Source organism: Balaenoptera ricei, chromosome 5 (assembly GCF_028023285.1).
Source record: "Balaenoptera ricei isolate mBalRic1 chromosome 5, mBalRic1.hap2, whole genome shotgun sequence".
NCBI classification, from domain to species: domain Eukaryota; kingdom Metazoa; phylum Chordata; class Mammalia; order Artiodactyla; family Balaenopteridae; genus Balaenoptera; species Balaenoptera ricei.
In genome coordinates this window covers 115990051-116011353 of record NC_082643.1, presented here as the reverse complement: position 1 = coordinate 116011353, position 21303 = coordinate 115990051, and the positions used below count along the sequence as shown (strand labels likewise).

General features: G+C 35.3%; 1 protein-coding gene across 41 annotated transcripts in view; it reads right to left on the bottom strand.

Annotated features, from left to right (window-relative positions):
* The window catches only part of ANK2 (ankyrin 2), a 695510-nt gene that overhangs the window by 226022 nt on the left and 448185 nt on the right, over window positions 1-21303 (bottom strand). The window lies entirely within an intron of this gene.

Below are 21303 nucleotides of genomic sequence, written 5' to 3'. Positions count from 1 at the left end.
TAAATGTAGAAAAAATAAACATGATCCATCCCCTCAAAAGATTTTAAGATCTGCATTAAAAAAATTTTTTTAGCTGCAACATAGTCCATGAATTAGATAGAAATGGGTAAAAGTGGATCCAGGGAGATCCATTTAGAGACAGTAGTCCAAGCAATAGATGCTTGTTTTGTTTTACAAATATATTTTACATTTAGATATAGAGTAGGAATAGCAACATAGTATTTTATAAAGTTCCTGGTGATAAGTTAGGTGGAAAACATAGCAGGCACAGGGACTAATGAGTGCAACATCATAGTGGTAGGAAAGAACACAGTATGAAGAAAAGTATAAGTAATGCAGTGTGTGTGAATTATAAAGATCGTGTTGGAAATGAGAAAGAAGTAAAATTCTCAAAGTAAGGCAGGGCCCAGACCATGAATGTTCTTATATGCCATCATAAGAAGGCTGAGCATTACCCTCTAAGTGAAAGGACAGGAAAAGCCAAGATCAGAATACTGTTCCAAAATAATCACCCTATAGCATATGGAAGATGAGTTAGAGGGGAGTCTGTGAGACAATCTGGGATACTACTGCAACAGTTCTGGCGAGCAGTATATCAGGGACAGCAATGTGAAAAAAGTAATGATTTGTCACAGATGTAGGAAAAAGAAGCTATAAAACTTGGGGAAATTGAATTTAAGGGTTTATGGAAAAGAAATTAAGGAAAATTTGGTAACATCTAGCTTTGGTGTGTAATGAACGACATTACTAATCAAGACCAGAAATTTGGGGAAACAGAATACCCTAAAATTGGAGAGAACACAATAGCTTGGTTTTGGTCTGCTGAAATTTGATGTGCTATCACGGCATGGTAGTGTGTTGAGAATGCAAGACTGAAAAATCCAGGAGAGGATATGAACTACAGACAGAGGCCACAGCCTAACCTCTGGGAGATGGTCTGGGTTTTTTGCAGCAATACTGGATTTTGCTTCATTCCTTACCATTTCTGTCAATAAAACTCCTAGGAATAGGGAAGCACTTCTTGTATTGCCTCTGGAAGCAAATACTGTTGACCTATCAACATCTTGCATGAAATGCCAGGAAGTGCTGATAAAAAAAAAAAATTGCAAAATCTATGTATACTGCAGTATATGTGTATACATATACACCAGTGAGACTAAAACAGAATTCTGTACAGTAGATTTCGCATGAGCTCAGAATACTAATGTCATGCAGCTGACATTTCCCTATAAGACCAGTGCACCACTGAGCTATGGCTTTATCCACAATGGATGTGACCTGCTGTAACTTTCTAAATTTACCCTTGTGCTATGAACAGCAATTGTCTAGACTAGTTTGAGCTATTCAATTCTAATTCTATGCAAGGTAAAGAGCTTCCGTAACTATACATATACACTGAAATGTAAAAAGAGGATGGAAAACTGGCTTTAAAAAGGAATCTGTTTAATTAATTACAGTACATGACACATGGCAGTGGAAAAAGACTAGCAAATCAAGTATTTGTAGCTTGCACTGCCTTTTTTCTTTTTTTTTTTTTAACATTTTAGCTTATACTACAAAATCCCTCAGTTGGAAATCAGTCAATAAAAACCCCTCTGGTTATTACTGCATTTCAGAGAATATCTGGACTTCTTCTGAGGCAGCTTTCAAAACAAATTCTTGATTTGTTGGGGTAAGAGCATTGGCATCAACTCCAAAGAGAATTTTGAAAAGTAAGGAAACTCAAAATTTAAGCATAACTAAAAACAAAAATAAGGTTAATTTATCTCATGAAACTAAGCTTTGGTTCAGATGCCCAAGACCATTTTTTTAAAAAAATCTGGCTTAAGCCAGGTTTAATGAGAAATGGAGAATTCTCTGTTAGTTGTTTTTTATTATTTGACTTCTATGAGAAGTTGTATTAAGTGGATCCTATGGGTGTATTTCCCAGAGGCTTGGGATAACTTCTTCACAACATCCTCCCACCCTACCCTTCTCCCCTCAAGTTTGACCAAGTTCCTTTACTCTGGGGTCCCATAACACACTGAGAATTCAGTCATTCATAAATGTTTGTTGACTACTAGTTATAAGCACAACCTGCACTAGATATTGTGAATGGCTCTAGCAGCATCCCCAAATTATCTGTTTACATATCTATCTCCCCAGCTAGCCTGGCCTTCCAGGATAGATGAGGCCATGGCTTCCTCATCTTTGTGTCTCCACTGCCCAGCACAGGGCCCAACACAGAGTAGATCAATAAATACTTGTGGAAATAAAAGAAAATAAAGGAAGGAGTTCAACAAAGTGAAGGTGGCCAAATAGACACACGAAGCAGCATTCGTCTGTACGAATTAAACTAGTGAAAACTTTGGTGAATCAAGTAAATTTTTGCAGACTTACTAAATTTTAAAACTTGATTTAAAATCCTGATTAGCAAAATTTATACTTGTTATGTTAATTCACCTTTATAATTCTATTAGATAACCACAATAAAACCAAATCCTGTCTAACTCTTCCTAAGGGTAAGTGAATAAAGAATAATGGGTCATGGGGCTTCCCTGGTGGCGCAATGGTTGAGAATCTGCCTGCCAATCCAGGGGACACGGGTTTGAGCCCGGTCTGGGAAGACCCCACATGCCGCGGAACAACTAGGCCCGTGAGCCACAACTACTGAGCCTGTGCATCTGGAGCCTGTGCTCCTCAACAAGAGAGGCCGCGATAGTGAGAGGCCCGTGCACCGCGATGAAGAGTGGCCCCCGCTTGCCGCAACTAGAGAAAGCCCTCACACAGAAACGAAGACCCAACACAGCCAGCCATAAATAAATAAATAAACTCCAATCTCTTTAAAAAAAAAAAAAAAGAAATTAAAAAAAAAAAAAGAAGAATGGGTCAGGATGCCCTCCGTCTGTATAATTATTATCTTACAGTTGAAATCATGGGAAAACGACTGTACTTAGCAATGGAATTGATTAGATAGGCTATGGAGCTCAACATTCTCTGACCTTAATTAGTTTAACAGATAATTGCCAACTCTGACATTAGTAATGAAATTAAACATAGAAAGAAATGGTATCATACTGATACTGACTACACAGAACCATTAGTATCCTGTTTCTCAGAAATAAGAAACTATAATTTTGTTCTCTTCTGGGGGGAAAACTTTACATAGAGCAATAACATAAGCTTTTATTATTGTATAAATTATCCAAAGAAGAGGGGAATTACTGAATGCATAACAACATACAGTAATATATTGCACTATCCTCAGAAGTTATAGTAAGACTAACTTCTAAATAAAAGAGATCATTGGTATGTTTAAATTATTCGATGAAGATACAGAGGAGAGAGGCTGTTTTCTTTTAGAATTATTATGCATGTAAAATTCACCTCACTTCAGTCATAGGTAAAACTATATATTTAATTCTACCTCTACATTCTCATATAAATATCTACCTGCAATATGACATGTAAAATTAAACTATCCTATTTGTGCATATGTGTATGTGTGGTATGTGTGTGTAAGAATGTGTGTGGAGAGTGAGAGAGTCATATATCCCACCAGTCAGAACAAAATTATAACTTCTCTTGAAGACACAAACTATGTCTTAATTCTAGAATTTCCAAAGCATAGTTTAGTGCCTAAAATATATTAGCCAATAAAGATGATTATGATGACAACAGAACCTTGGGAAGAGCATTATCATATTTTTTAGTCTTATGCAAAGCTGAGAACAGGTAACATAGATGCAAGTTATTCTAGTTTTAATTGCTCAAAACTTAAACTTAGAAATTAAAGTTAGATTACTTTTGTACATATAAAAATATAGCATTAGAACTTTTTTTGCAAAGCAGTAAACTGTAGCCACAAAGACCTCATTCATCCACCAAAATCAACTTAGTTGATATATCAACATTTTTTCTTAAATATTAACACCATAGAACCTTATTTTTGGTCCTTGACTAAGAAGCAGGTGGCAGGCTACATTGGTCTTAGTAATTAAAGGCCAAAACTTGTGAAACTAAAAGATACTAAGATTTTCATTCAAAAGATGTTTAGCCATATATGAAAAACTCATAGCTAACATCATAGTCAATTGTGAAAAGCTGAAAGCATTTCCTCTAAGATCAGGAACAAGACAAGGATGCCCACTCACTCTCACCACTTTTATTCAATATAGTATTGGATGTCCTAGGCAGAGCAATCAGAAAAGAAAAAACTAAGATGAATCCAAATTGGAAAGGAAGAAGTAAAACTGTCACTGTTTGCAGATGACATGATACCATACATATAGAAAATCCTAACGACGCCACCAGAAAACTACTAGAGTTCATCAATGAATTTGGTAAAGTTGCAAGCTACAAAATTAATATACATAAATTGTTGCATTTTGATACATTAACAATGAAATATCAGAAAGAGAAATTAAGGAAACAATTCCATTTACCATCACATCAAAAAGAATAAAATACCTAGGAATAAACCTACCTAAGGAGGTAAAGGACCTATACTCAGAAAACTCTAAGACACTAATGAAAGAAATTGAAGATGACACAAACAGATGGAAAGATATACCATGTTCTTGGATTGGAAGAATTAATATTGCTAAAATAACCATACTGCCCAAGGCAGTCTACAGATTCAATGCAATTCCTATCAAAATACCAATGGCATTTTTCACAGAACAAGAACAAATAATTTTAAAGTTTGTATGGAAACATAAGAGATCTCAAATAGCCAAACAATCTTGAGAAAGAATAACAGAGCTGGAGGAATCATACTCCCTGACTTCAGACTATACTACAAAGCTACAGTAATGAAAACAGATTGATACTGGCATGAAAACAGACACATAGATCAATGGAACAGAATAGAGAGCCCAGAAGTAAACCCACACACTTATGATCAGTTAATCTACAACAAAGGAGGCAATAAAAAATATACAATGGAGAAAAGACTCTTCAATAAGTGGTGCTGGGAAAACTGGACAGCTACATGGAAAAGAAATTAGAACATTCTCTAACACCATATACAAAAATAAACTCAAAAGGCACTAAATCCTAAATGTAAGATTGGAAACCATAAAACTCCTAGAGGAAAACAGGCAGAACACTCTTTGACATAAATTGTAGCGATATCTTTTTGGATCTGTCTCCTAAAGTAAAGGAAGTAAAAGCAAAAATAAACAAATGGGACTTAATTAAACTTAAAAGCTTTTGCACAGGAAACCATCAACAAAATGAAAAGACAACCTACTGAATGGGAGAAAGTATTTACAAATGATATTACTGATAAGGGGTTAGTATCCAAAATATATAAAGAGCTCATACAACTCAACATCAAAAAACCAAACAACCCAATTAAAAAATGGGCAAAAGAACTGAATAGACATTTTTCCAAAAAGGAAATGCAGATGACCAACAGGCATATGTAAAGATGCTCGACACATCACTAATCATCAGGGAAATGCAAATCAAAATCACAGTGAGATATCACCTCACACCTGTCAGAATGGCTATCATCAAAAAGAACACAAATAACAAATGGCAAAAATGTGGAGAAAAGAGAACCCTTGTATACTGTTGGTGGGAATGTAAATTGGTGCAGCCACGGTGGAAAACTGTAGAGAGGTTTCTCAAAAAGCTACAAATATAACTACCATATGACCCAGCAATTCCACTCCTGGGCATATATCTGAAAAAAACCCCAAAAACATGAATTTGAAAAGATACATGCACCCCAATGTTCACAGCAGCATTATTTACAATTGCCAAGATATAGAAGCAACCTAAGTGTATATCAACAGATGAATGGATAAAGAAGCCATGGTATATACATACAATGGAATACTACTCAGCCATAAAAAAGAATGAAATTTTGCCATTTGCAGCAACATGGATAGACTTGGAGGGTATTATGCTCAGAGAAATAAGTCACACAGAGAAAGACAAATACTGTATGATATCACTTATATGTGGAATCAAAAAAATACAACAAACTAGTGAATATAACAAAAAAGGAAACTCACAGATATAGAGAACAAACTAGTGGTTACCAATGGGGAGAGGGAAGGAGGAGGGGTAATTAGGAGTAGAGGATAAAGAGAAACTATTATGTGTAAAATAAGCTAAAAGGATATAATGTACAGCACAGGGAATAAGCCAACATTTTATAAATTTATTTATAAATGGAGTGTAACCTTTAAAACTTGTGAATCACTATATGGTATTGTACACCTGTAATTTATATAATATTGTACATCAACTATACTTCTATAAAAATAAAAATTAAAAAAAAACAAAAGATGTTTGGATTGTGCCATTTCTGATTAACAATGTTTAAAATGAGAACCCAGAACATAATGTGAAGCTTGAAGAGAACTTGGGTATATATTAAAATCCTGTGGCATCCCTACAAGGTACAGTCCTTTATAGTTGGAGAAGCTCCACTTCTATTTGGTTTCTTTTTCCCACATATAAGAATTGTGGCATATTTCAGCAATTGAGTTCGCTCTACTAATAATATCTTTTCATAGATGTAACTATTAATTTAGCACAAATTATGTAAAGTAATCATTACAAAAATTTAGCCTGACCTAAAGTCTTTCTCTTCTGGTTATGATTTCAAGTTAGAGAATTAATTACATGTGTTTTGATTGGGGTGACTACACTTTTGTTCACTATATTTTGCTTGAAGATAATTGTCAAAGTCACATTGAGCAAGTCAATTTTTCATCATTTTTACATGATTTGTTTATATTTATGTAGTTTTAGTGATTGTTTTACTTAAATTTAAAAAATATTTTCTTACATAATATGAACTGACATACACCGTATTAGAATTTTACATGCCACCTAGACTTGCTTTTTCTTTTAAGTCATTCATCTACTCATGAGAGTCCATGACATGAAGTTTGCTTTGTGTGCATACACTCTGGCTGCTCAACTTCTTGAAGGAATGAATAATAGTTTGTACTTTTTGTCTTTCTTTCTCACACGTACTACTACAATATTAATGTAGTATGTCAAAACATTTATATTCTCATTTAATCCTCATAAACCACCCAATTGAAGAAACTGAGGCTTAGTGAGATTAAAGCACTTGTCCACAGATATTTGGTAATAAATGCCAGAGCTGCAATTGATACCCAGTCAGTCTTACTACAGAGGCCATGATCATACCACCGTGTGGTACCACTTCCCTAGCTCCACCCAAAGATGCCAAATACCTTTCCACTGTTGAATGATTTGTAGAAGTGTCTGCTGCTTCCTGTTCTGGGTAAAAACTACTGCAATCACATTCCTGGCCTCAGTGATCATGTTATGATTGCCCTTGATGCCCAATTCCCTTTCCTGCGCTAGGGGTAGGGCCTAAAGTTTGAACATTTGCCACTGACACCTCTGGACTACCAAGATTTCTTTTCTTTAATGTTGCTAACCCAAGAGTTGTGACTTTAAGGGACTCAGTTACATTACTTCAAAATATTATTGCATATTATACTCGACAAGTGAATCTAGAGCAATGTCTCCATCACCATTATTATTACTACCATGCACAGAAAAAAAATATCAATCTCCACAGCACGGTAGGCTTCAAAGACAACATTTGTTCCTCTGTTTTTAAAGCAGCATGCAGACTTTTACAAGCTCGTACTGACATATTTTCCTGAGTGGGATTTAAACCTGGACTGCTTCCAAGGTGGATGAAACCTCTCTCAGCTGTTCTTAATTAATCACCACACCTGCTATTTAAATGTTGATTACACCTATAGAAATGATCATAGTAAATCTTATTTTCCCTGTAAAAATTTAGTAAAATGTACCCACAAAAAGTCCTCTCCTCCAAATTAATTGAAAAGCTAAATAAGTGTAGAATATTAAATAAAAAAATAATTTGTTATGAAACCTAAATACAGAAATACATATTCCATCAGAGCATTTATCTAAAACTATAAAACTTTCTAGGTTCTTTAACTACTTCTTTGTTCTTACAATCTCTCTTCTCTTAAAAAACATAGGGGAATCATTATAAAAACATATACATATTCTCACAGAACATTTAAGACGTGAATTTTTAAAAATCAGCCAACAGCCATAGTCCCATTACTCAAACTTAACACTGCATATTTTGATGCATTTTCTTTTAGAATTTTTCTACACATACACTGTATCTGTGCATATAAATAATATTTTTACAAAGTTGGGATAATAATACTTTGTCTTCTACTTTTAAAAACTAACATTGCCAAATTAGTATTGCCTACACCATTCAGAAGTCATGAAAGATATTCTAAATCTCATATAGTAGTTTACAGATGGATTACAATTGTTTTTAGCTTTCCCTAATTATTTGTAGAACTAGTGCCTTTGTTTTCATTGCTGTCAAGAATGCTATGATAAAAAGTTATGTACATAAGTCTTTGTCCTTGTCTTGATTGTGTCCATTGTTTAAATTCCTGAGGGTGGAATAATGATGTCAAAGGATGTAGATTCTTGGTACATATTGTAATATTGCAAAACTATACTTGAGAGAGGCTGGAGCAAAAGATGCTGCCATAAGTGTTTGTGGAAGAGCCTGTCTCAACTTAATCACATGCTCAAATTTGCTTTGCTCAATTGATATGCCTATTTTAACGGTTTTGATTTACCTTTTTCATTTCTGAAGAGTTTAAAAGCTCAGTCATACATTTAATGTCTATTACAATTTTTATCTTCTTTGATTTGTCAACATTTTTTGTCCTTTCAGAGTTTCAAATGTCTCTTTTATTTTTAAAAACTTTATACAGACAAGATAACACTTTTCCAAGTTTGTTATTTTCTCTGTAATATACTTTTTGACTTTTAGAAGTTTTAAATTCTATAAATTGAAAAGTATAAACTTCTACTTTTAGATTTTTATTCCATTGCGTTCATGCCTTCCAACCCTGAAATCAATAAAATACTTCTCCTCATTTTCTTCTGGCTTAAAAAAAATTGCTTTTCTTTCCATTTAACTTTTAGTAACCTGAATTTTTTTTTGGTATGGGGCATAAGTGACAATCTTACTTGAAATTTTCCAAGCAGGCAATTTTGTTCAATTGTTGAAAATCATTCAACTCACTTTTAACTTCCCGTAATGTCTCCTCTTTACATCTCTCTTTCTTCGAAAAGTTAGTCTAATATAATGAGCTTCAAACTACTTTTTCAAGGAGAGTACAAATGCAGGGCTTTTAAAATGCATTTGAAAGTAAGAGATCAGCAACTTAAAACAATCACATATACGTATAGACTGCTATTAAAAAAATCCTCATGGTAACCAAAAACCAAAAATCTATAACAAATACACACACAAAAAAAGAAAAAGGAATCTAAACATAACACTAAAGATAGTCATCAAATCACAAGAGAAGAGAATGAAAGAAGAAGGGAAAAATCTATCTTTGCAATCCTGGTTCTATCACTTACCACGAGTTGTGTGACTGTGAGCAAAGTATTGAACTCAAATAAGCCTCAGTTTGCTTGTCTATAAAATGTATAGGATTATATGGACTAAATTAGATAATATATGTAAAATCCCTAAGAAGAGTACATTGGAATAGCAGACACTCAATAAAAGTAAATTTTATTTTTTTTTCCTTGTGGGATTTATTTTTTTTAATAATTCAAACAGAAAGTCACAAAAATTATAATCATCCTCATCAGTTTGCTCAGTCCCATGTAATTAATTTTTTTTTATCTTGATCTTTTGTTAGCACTTTTATGAGTTCATCAGTTTTTCATTAGAGTTCTGAAAATGCTTATTCATTCAGTTCAGCAGTACAGTCAGTTACCAGAAACCTGTACTTGTCAGAGTCTTTTCCATGAATTCCTTGAAGATGAAAACCTTTTATACGAACATATTTGCAAAAGCATCAGAATAAAAGTAAATTTTAATACTTGATTCACAGAGCTATCATAAGGAGTAAATGAAATTTATATATGTAAATGGTATGTGGAGCACCATTACAGAACCTGGCAAATAATAGGGGCTCAATAAATGATAGCTATTATTATTATTAATTAATATAGAACCTCCCCTACATTTCCACATTTCATTTATTTATTTATTTTCTTTATTTTTTTTTCTCCTGCTATTTTCCACATCTAAGTCAACTGTCGATCCTGAATAGAATAGATCTAGTCTCAATGTAAAATCAAGTGGTTAGGGGTAGACCAGAAAGCAGCCCAGTATCAATAACTTGGCTGACAGTGTTATGGCTAGGGTCTGACACGTAGCTCTAAATGCTTGGGTCACATTTTAAATAGAAATGAAAGTTGACATGTCCATCTGGATCACTGTTTAATTCTTCAAAGAATTAATTGGTGAGTTTACACAAATCAACACCAAAGGAAAGACTGATTCTTTAATCTGTATTTATATATTATATAACAAAAGAAAGAAAGAGCACGTAGACAGTGGAATTCATTATTTATTTTCGTGGAAGAAACTGATTTAATACTTAATTTTACAGGTCTTTTAGAAACGCATATATAATTTTTTAAATTGAAAATATACGGAGTGAATATTTGACACCTCACGTTAGTTGATGTACTAAGAAATTTTAATGAGGCCAAAAGAACTTTGTTAATCATCTCTCACATGCTGCATGACTTTTTAGGCAGAAGTGTGGAATTCAGCCAGGAAATCGTACTGGACTTCAATTCCATGAAAGGATCAAATCATTCAGAACAATCTTACTGTTCAAGCTGGCTGCTCAATAGTGGAATGAAATTCTGATTTTTAAAAAACTGGGGGACACATTTTCATAACAACATCTTATGTTGTTAGCACCTAGATTTCTGATGGAACTTTACAAGCTTAAACAATGAAAGGACTCTATATAGTCGTACAGCAATTATTAGTTTTAGGAAGTGGAGCTTAAATTTACTTTAAGTACTGTGATTTAAAATCACATTGCGATACAATGCAGACACCTTCTTACTTTTAAGATAATGCATAGGACTGTAGGAGGCCCCATTCGCTGGCAGAGCAGCCTCTGTCCCCACGTGTCCTGTGTGGTCTTGGTGTCTTTAATTGCCAGCAAACAGAATTTGGCAATCAGTTGAACTAACCTGGATTAGAAGAAACTTAATATGATGTGAAGGATTTTAATACTCTTAAGCCCTTATGTGCAGTTGTTACATATTCAGCCCCGTCTTTTCAGTAAAGAAAAGGCTTTCAGCCTCTAAGAACATAAAGCAGTGGTTATCATACAATAATGCACTTAAGGGTTACTTAGAGATCATGCTTAATCTGTTAAATAAATATTCTCAGCTCCCACCTCAGAGATTCTAATTCTGGAGGTCTGGAGTAGGGCTCAGCAAGCTACATCACTTTAAAACACCCCAGGTGATTCTTCTGATGTGGGCAGTTCATGGAACACACTTTGGAAGGTGATGACATAAGGGATTAACTAGACCTTTCATTCTATGCATTTATTACACAACCCAAAAACACTTTATCCCTGATGTCATCCTCAATCATTTAGGCAGTCAGAATGTATGGTGTAAGAATGCATAAGAAGCTGAATATGATAAGCCAGTTTTTAAAGAAATAATTATGTATTATAGACATATGGACAATTTTGTGAAACATACACCTTACTAACAGAAAACTGTTGAATGTCCTTTACTTCTGAAAAAGGAGTTTTTCCTTTTGTAAATCTAAAGAAAAAATTATATGTGACGACCAGTGGTTTTCAAAAAGAAAAGAGCCACAGATTTTCCTATGTACTTCTGTTTTACTAGATGTCTTAGTACATGCTTTCTAACTAATTTCCTTCAGAAGGCTAACAATCCAGAAAGATATGATTCTAATGTAGCAAATCTGAAGAGACCTCAACTGTAGTTTTAACACATTATTTCTGCCTGGAGTGATCTTTTCCGTGATAAAGTGAGAATTCCTCATTAGACAAATTAACAATCTTAGATATTTAATTTTAAGTACATGATGTGTTTATTTAATAGAGTTGTTATACTAGATAGAGAAAGTGCTACAGTATCAAGTAGAACATAAGATTATACTTCAAAGCCCCCTTTTGAAACTCATTGATAACTGAGGTAGGTAAAGAGTACAAAAAAAAACCAAATTTTAAAATAATATGTCAGCAACATTTATAATTCATCAAAAACACTGTTTCAACTCACAATCTCTACTGTTCAACACCTGGCTTTCACATAGCTTTTAGATACGATTCATTAGCTCAAAGATGCCGTTGAAATGATTATACTTTCGATGATCGTTGTAGTATTTTTACACCTTATAAGCAAATTTTAAAGAAAAGTACAAAACAGTTTTACTATAGTCACATAAGCCCATACAAATATGACGTGAATGTAAGCTTTGAAAAGTCAAGCTCTTAAAAGTCTGACAATCAAATGTAATATAATATGCCCCAAATTTCAAAGAGAAGCCTTTAAACGAAAATGAAGGAACCAGTAGCTATTTCTTATGGCAAAATAAATTTTAAGTTTCACCCATTAAGAGGGCATTCCATCCAAAGCAGCAACTGAAAGTGGGTAAGAAACAGCAGATGTCTGTGTGGGAAGGAAGCAAACCATGGTTGAAAAGACAGCTCTCTCTCCACAGAGTATTCTCAGCTCCACCATACATGTGACCCTGAAAAAGCCACTGTATATCCAGTAGAACCAATGTTATTAAATACAGAAGAAAGACTTAAAATTATTACATAGTTCAAATTATGTTTGGTTTGGATGAACCTCATTATAAGAAAAATATAATGGACATAGTATTAGATATTGATTGTTTATATTATAATAATAATTCCTCTTATCACAGTGTAATATTTCACTGAAAGGCATCTATTGCATTTTATGTACAATTTCATATAGAGATTGCATAATAATTCAAGGAATTATTACAGTAAATATGTTTTATACAATTAATATTTCACAGCAGTAATGTGTGTGTACTTGCAGTAGGGTACGTTTTTTGTTTTCAGCAGAAGGTTATAATTAAATCTTCTTAGTTTTAATTCTCAGTTTTTCCAGGTTCCTTAAATATTTTTAGAAATGTCTTTTGTATCTCTATCACTTTTTCAATTTTCACAGCCTTTGGTTTCATCTGGAGGCTTGTCACCTGCAGCTGGAAAGTGCCCACAACTAGATTCGCTGTCTTGGGTGGTTTCTTAGTCATTAATTTATTCAAGTTTTCCAAAAATATTTATTGAGCATCTGTTAGGTACTAGGTGCTTGGTTAGGCACTGCAAAGAGAGTGGAGCTTCTGATACGCAAACCACAACCTAACTGGTTCTCCTAAAACAGCCTTTGTCAGTGGTCTTTCAGTAGAACAGAGTCCAAATTCTGAAGCTTGGCGTATGAAGCTCTTGATAGTCTGATCCCATTTATATTAACCAAATTTCATGAATTCCACACGTGTCCAAAAAAACGAGGTGTTACAGCCATGGGGATTCATACACTGCTTCTCTCATTCTAATGTTACTATTGACTCCAAGACTGAGCTTGTGATCTGCTCATAATGCTTCAAGATTTGACTTTTCTGTAACCCTCTGAGACTGAGTTGTCATTCTCAGGTATTCCACAATACACTGTGCTTTCTCACCGCACTGTAACACCATCTTGGGACTCCTGCTTTGTCTATCCTTGGATTACGCTCCTTCAAGCCAAAATTGCATGTCTTGTTCATCTTGGTAAGCCCAGTGCCTGGCACTTAATAAATGCTCAATAAATGCTTACTGAATGTGCCTTCTTCCCAACAGGAACCAAGATTGTACTCTGCTTCCAAGATCTACTGTAAGCTAGCACATCTATACAATGGAATACTACTTGGCCATAAAAAAAGGAATTAAATTTTGCCATTTGCAGCAGCCTGGACGGACTTTAAGGGTAATATGCTAAGTGAAATAAGTCAGACAGAAAAAGACAAATACTGTATGATATCACTTATATGCGGAATCTAAAAAATACAACAAACTAGTGAGTATAACAAAAAAGAAACAGACTCACAGATATAGAGAACAAATTAGTCATTACCAGTGGTGGGGGAGAGCAAATTAGGGGTGGGGATTAAGAGGTGCAAACTACTACATGTAAAATAAGTAAGCTACAAGGATATATTATATAGCACAGGGAATATAGCCAATATTTTATAACTATAAATCGAGTATAACCTTTAAGAATTGTGAATCACTAACTATGTCGTATACTTGAAACTTATATAATATTGTACACCAACTCTACTGCAATAAAAAAATTTAAAAATAAAATTTTTAAAAATCTACTACAGGCTCCAACTTCTCCATTAGCAGAATGGATGTTCAAAATATTTAACAGCTGGTACAGTTCACACGCCAGCCAATCACAACGGACATTGTCTGTAGCACTAGAGGAAGGTGGTCCTGGAGGCCCCCAGCTAGTCCGGGCATCATTCCTCTATTTGTTCATTTTGGGGTTGGAAGTGGACGGGGGAATCCTGAGGATGGGCTCAAGGTAGCCACAGTAGAAGAAGCAGCTTGGTGGGCTCATAGAAGCGGCTATTTAATTAGTCTGCATGGAGTCATTTCAAAGTATAAACAATTGGTACAGCTGTTCTGCTCTATACTAGCTGAATCTCAGCCCTGTCCATGAGACATTCCCAAAACAGTATGATCTGTACTGTTCCTCTTCTTCCTTGTCATCTTTTAGGTACTCATTTCATCACTCACACTGCCACCTACTCTCCTATTGACTTTAATAGTTAATTGATTACATGTGGATAAGTCCTGCTTCTAAGACTAGATTGAAAGTTCCTAGACGACAGAAGCCATATCTTATCTTCTTTCAATGTTTATCTTTAAATAAATTATCCAAAAGTTACATAACCATGCTCTATATCATTTCATATTTTTAAAAATGCTTTACCAGAATGATTTTCATCATACTCTTGGACCTTTTTAGGGTTAATAACAAAACTATAGGAAGAAAGTTTTCTTATAACAGTTATAAAAAAGGCTACCAAAGATAATGTTCACAATATCATTTAAAGTCTCTTATTTCTATCCTCTTAGAACTCAAAATTGAAGAAAAGTTTAACTCTCTTGACATACTGTGTGCTTCATAGATAAAGAACCATCTCTCTTTCTTTCACACACACACACACCGTGAGCACACACACACACACACACACACCACTCCACCTTAGTAAATAGCACCATCTTGTACCCAGTTGCTTAAGCCAATAACCCCTTCTCTTTCATTCAAGAGCCAAAACAATCCTTCAATAAAAACAAAAATACATCCGGAATCTGATCACTTCTCTCACCACCACTATTAACACCCTAACTTAATCCTACATCATAGTTCACCTCAGGGGTTTCTGGGACAGCTTAAGTTGGCCTCCGTTGATGGAATGCACAATCCATTCTCCACCAAGCAGAGACAGAGAGACAGAGAAAGAGAGAGATAGAGACAGAGGCACAGAGAGGGAGGGAGGAGGAGAAAGCTCACTCGAGAAAGATCTTTTGAAGCATAAATGAGGTTCTCCTATTTCTCTAAAACCCTCCAGAGGTTTCCCACTGTACTTTGAATGAAATCCAAAGTCCTTTAGCAAGGCCCACTACATTTAGAAAGCAATCTAAACTTCTGCCAAGGTAGGCCTGTGCCTGCCTCTCAGACCTCATTGCCAGCCCCTTTCTTCTCTGTTCCCGATGCTGCAACCATGCGGCCTTTTTGTCCCTTGGACTCACCCAGCACATTCCTACCTCAGCCGGGCAGCACGCTGCCCCCACCTCCCTATGCAAGTTTAATGTTTGTCTCCCCATACGCTGTCTCATCCACATATGGCCAGCATTTAGATCGATACCTAGCTCAATAAATATTTGCTGATTGACTTACTAACCTCTTGATTCAGCACAGCAGAAAAGTACTGAATTGTTCTCACAAAAACACCAGAGTTCAATGCCCAGGGGCTAAGGTCACAAGAAAATGTATACAATAACAAGAAGGCTGAAATAAAGAAGATAAAATTTTTTTACTATAACTGAAAAAATGTTTAAATAAATGAAACAAGAAAATAAAAATCTCTGAGAAAAAACTGCTAAAACGAGGAGGATAACAATTTAAAAGTCATCTAGGACAGATAATCTAGGTAATATTTGTGATGAAGCATCACATTTATGGTTTTGCTCTTGGGACAAAGCAAATTAATCTGATATGGTAAAGAAACTACGGTGAATATATGTCCATGCCACTCTCTCACTTCGTCACAGCTTACCCTTCCCCCTCCCCATATCCTCATATATACACTACCAAACGTAAAATAGATAGCTAGTGGGAAGCAGCCGCATAGCACAGGGAGATCAGCTCCGTGCTTTGTGACCACCTAGGGGGGTGGGATAGGGAGGGTGGGAGGGAGGCAGACGCAAGAGGGAAGAGATATGGGAACATATGTATATATATATAACTGATTCACTTTGTTATAAAGCAGAAACTAACACACCATTGTAAAGCAATTATACTCCAATAAAGATGTTAAAAAAAAAAAGAAACTACAGTGAAAAGTACATGATCTCAATGCAAGACAAATATAAAGAACACTTAGAACAATTTGCAAATCTATAAATGATGCCATGACAAAAATACAAGCCAAGAAGAACAAGAAAAGAGGATCTATTCCTGACGCTGTTCTAGTCTGCACTTTACCAAAGCACGGTCAAGAAGCCGTCTCTCTGGAGCCCGCTTAGCCCTTGCATGGCTTTGCGGACTCATGTCCCAGACAGAGCTCCCCTAAGAATCCAGGACAAACTCTATAAAGCATCTCTGAGAGCTTCTTCTTTCATAAGCAAAACTGGAATATATATACCCATCATCTGTAAAAAGGAAAAGGAAAAGGTATCTGAGAGATCATGCAGTTTTCCCTTCTGTGATCAACAGAAATATTTAGAAATATCACTAGGACTTACTCTGAATAAGAATTTTAGTACAGCTGAATTTTGTTCTCAACTCTCTACTACCCCACATGCTTTCTCTTTTTGGAACTGTCAAGCTGATTGTGATAATAGCAGATCTTGGAGTCCTTTAAGGACTAATGTTAAGAGGCAACCACATTTCAGAGGAAAACCCTAACATAGGCTCATGAGCCTTATATCTTCATTAGGAAGGCAGACATTTTTTCTCAGTAGATTTGGAATAAGGTCTCTCTGGAAGTAGAGCTCTCTCGTGCCCTTAAAGTTTGAGTGAAGGGAGGGATGAACTTGGGAATACTCACAACATAGGGGTTGGAGTCCAGTGCAGTTCTTTATCTGTGGTCGGGGGTGAGAGTCTGCCCAGAAGGTTTGCCTACTCTTTTTCTCCATGCAAATATCTCCCTGCCACTAGAGTCCTGGCTGCACTAGCAAAATGAAAAAGAGACACTGTAACTAGTTTGAAATGTATTTCCAAATTGCTTTCCAAATATTTAGAAAAATTTACAGCATACCCTGGAATGTCTACCAGTCTCAACACACTCTTCTAAGACTGAATATTATTATATTTTATATCTTTGTTAACAGACAGAATATTTTATTATTGTTTTAATGTATATCTTACAAAATAGGAGAAGAATACTAAAATTAATATTTAGTGACTGAAAAATTTAGCAATCGAAAATTTAATAATAGAAAAATTTAGTAATTGTTGGACAACAGCCAGGTCGATTTGTTGCCCTGCTGCCTAAGGCTGCGTTTGCCCTGCAACCAACAGAGCTGAGGAGCAGCGACAGAGACCATGTGCCCACAAAGTCTATAATATCCACTCTCGGACCCTTTACAGAAAGAGTTTGCTGGACTTGGCTCTGGAATTTAAGTATTAATTTGAATACACATTATAAAATATTATTTGTCCAGTTATAGAACTTTAAAATTTGGGGGCATATTAGCTATTCATCATTTTTGCTATAATCTTTTTTTTTTTTAATATTTATTTATTTATTTATTTATTTTGGTTGTGCCAGGTCTTAGTGGCGGCAGGCGGGCTCCTTAGTTGCGGCTCCAGGATTCCTTAGTTTTGGCTCCCTGGCTCCTTAGTTGCGGAACACGGGCTCTTTAGTTGCGGCATGCGAACTCTTAGTTGCAGCATGCATGTGGGATCTAGTTCCCTGACCAGGGATCGAACCCGGGCCCCCTGCATTGGGAGTGCAGAGTGTTATCCACTGTGCCACCAGGGAAGTCCCGCTATAATCTTTTAAAGTTCCTTTAAAACTTAGGAAATTATTATATTGCCACAATAATCTTTAGGTTCATTTTCTACTTTTTTGTGGTATAATTTCTGGGTTTAATTATGTAACATATCTGGAAATAATTATGGTCTCATTTTTTTATCTTATAAAAAATGTATAAGCCTATTAAGTGGAATTTCAAATATGCACATACTATAATATTGTTCTAGAAGAAATTATTTTTGTTCGCTTACTTTCAACAATTCCTGGTAACTGATTTATTCCTCATTGCTATATTTATATATACAAACAAATGTCAGACTATTCAAAATTCTAAATAAAACTTATAGAAAAGAATGAAGTATTAATTTACAGAAAGCCCAGCAGTTTTAGAACTTTAAATTTATATTTTTTCCCATGAGTTTAGTTCCGATTATGAATAAACCTGGAAATTTATTTAGTTGAAATTTTTGTCTCTCAAACACAATAAACTCTATGAAATATTTCTAAGTTAATTTCCAGAAGAAAAAAAAGTGCTAAGGACCTCTGTTTCTGTTTTTTCCCCCAAAAAAAGATTATTATAAAAATAAAAGTTAGTAAGTTCTGAACCTCTTAACTTAATCATTAATAATGACAAGCATGGGGCTTCCCTGGTGGCGCAGTGGTTGAGAATCCGCCTGCCAATGCAGGGGACACGGGTTCGAGCCCTGGTCTGGGAAGATCCCACATGCTGCGGAGCAACTGGGCCCGTGAGCCACAACTACTGAGCCTGCGCGTCTGGAGCCTGTGCTCCCAACAAAAGAGGCTGCGACAGTGAGAGGCCCGCGCACCGCGATGAAGAGTGACCCCCGCTTGCCGCAACTAGAGGAAGCCCTTGCACAGAAACGAAGACCCAACACAGCCAAAAAAATAAAAAATAAATAAATAAATAAATAAAGTGCAGTTCCATCACATTTAAAAAAAAAAAAAAAAAAAAAAAAAAATGACAAGCATGAATGATGAAAAGGGACTAATTATGAAATGTATCTAGATGATGTAAGGAGTGAGTGGCTTCAGTCTTACAGTACCCATTTAAAAGTAAAGAAAGACGATAGAGTTCTTAAATTTGGGAAACTTAAAGCTAGATAGAACCACATATTTTGCTTGTCATCTTTGGTATTAGCTTTTTTTTTTTGCCCATGTCTAAAGTGGTGAAATCCTGAGTAAAATATCACTTCAGAAAGTAGACAACAGGTGCATTTCCACTTCTACCATACCTTTCCATGTCACAACAATCATTATATGCTTCTGTCCATAAAATCTTTGACAGAAGAGATTATTCAATAATCAGCAGGTTATATTATTTAATTCAGAGAAATCAGATTGTAGTAATTTTTTAAATATCAACTCAAATTTTTTTCAGGGCTAATATCTATATTAAAATGGATAGGAGGATTTTAACAGGGGAATGATATCGCTATTGATTATTTCTTCTTAAAAAGTTTTTAATCATTTTCTGAACTCGAAAGTTTTGAATGAATTTCTTATTTCAGCCCTTGGATCTCAAAATCATGCTAAATCTTGCTCTTCTTTACCTAAAAGAACCTATCAGTGCATCAAAATATCATCACTTCTGTTCTCTACGTTTTAAAAATAGGCTTTTATATTTAATTTTTAAAGTACCTCTAATTTATTTTCATGCTTTACATTTTTCTTAATGGTTTTTAAGAGGTGAAAACAGGGAATACACTTGTGTAACTTAAAAATATTGAGGGAGTTATTAACTAACATTTTAAAGAATGGTCTCAATGTTAAATTAATGAAAAAAATTCCTAGAAACTACCTTTTAAGCAAGGTAGTCACTTCTTGGAGAATATATTCATATATTGCAACTAAGCAAGCTTGTAGAGCTACTAAACAGTTACCCAAAAGTTCACCTTTTTTCGCCCCTTCAGTCCAGAAATTGCACTCGAAGTGGCCGCTCAGAAATCCCGAATGATGCTCCTGTTGGATGTGGATAATTTAAACCATAAACCATAACCCAGAATGAGAACTGCAACAGCCCCTGGTCACAAACCTGGGCGGTGCGGTTGTTAAGGCAGGTGTGCCCCCCTCCCCACCCTTTTGCTTAATCTCTTGCCTGGGGTGGCTTCTTTCCAATTCGGGAAGCACCGTCCTCATTTGCACTACAGTGCTGACAGACTTTCTTTTCACTGCAGCTATCTGCAAACACTGGCTCTGCACGTTGTTTTTACTGATAAGTTCTTAGTTTCTCTTTCAGTTTCACTGTGGTCTGACAGAATTTCAATGCTACGAAATTATGAAATTCATCCAGGTCAGAGTAAAAGCCAAAGACAGTAGGGAGTCACCTCAAAGTCCTCACTCCTGGAAATATCGGGCACACACTTCAAAGTACAGAGTATGTTTCTTTGATTCAGAAATCTTCCTTATCTTAGTTTCATGGCTACGCTCTGAAATACATGACTTGCAATAAGGTCAAATTCCTGCATCTGACAGATGAAAGGTAAACTTTATCCTCCAGCAAATAGGAAAATCAAAATATTTCAGAAAGATTTTTGGCCCTCCCCCCCCCCAAAAAAATCACAATAAGCCTTTGTAATTATTTTAAGAAACATACCATGACTATGAATTATTAAAGTCTGAAAGTCAACTTAGATATTTGATGGCTCGACTTTTAGGCCTCTGCACAAAATATTATCATCATAATCAGAACAGTATTTAAAGGCCTTTTCACTGAAGTTAGTTAAATATTAGAAGAAAAACACCTTTATAGGTTGAAACTGAGAAGTTAGTATGTGCTTTTTAATCCTAATGAAAAATGAACTATGAATATATGAACAGGCAAAATAATTTAACAGCCTGAATGTAAGTGAATCTCTGCAATATTGCTGCAAGTCACTCCATAATAAAATATATGTTCAACTTTGGACAAAACTTTAAATTAAAGAGACGGCATCCTTGCTTATTCCCAACTGTCAGTTCACAGCTAAAGCCAGCCCAGAAGGAACAAACATGAACATTGCAGAACACGAAGAGGAAACAGCAGCAGGCCACTGAATCAGAGGCAGTCAGCTGGTTTGATCACATTGGTTTTATTCTGTCAACTTCCTTCCAGGAAGTTTGGAGTTTTAACCAATGAGGTCCAGTGTTGATTCTCG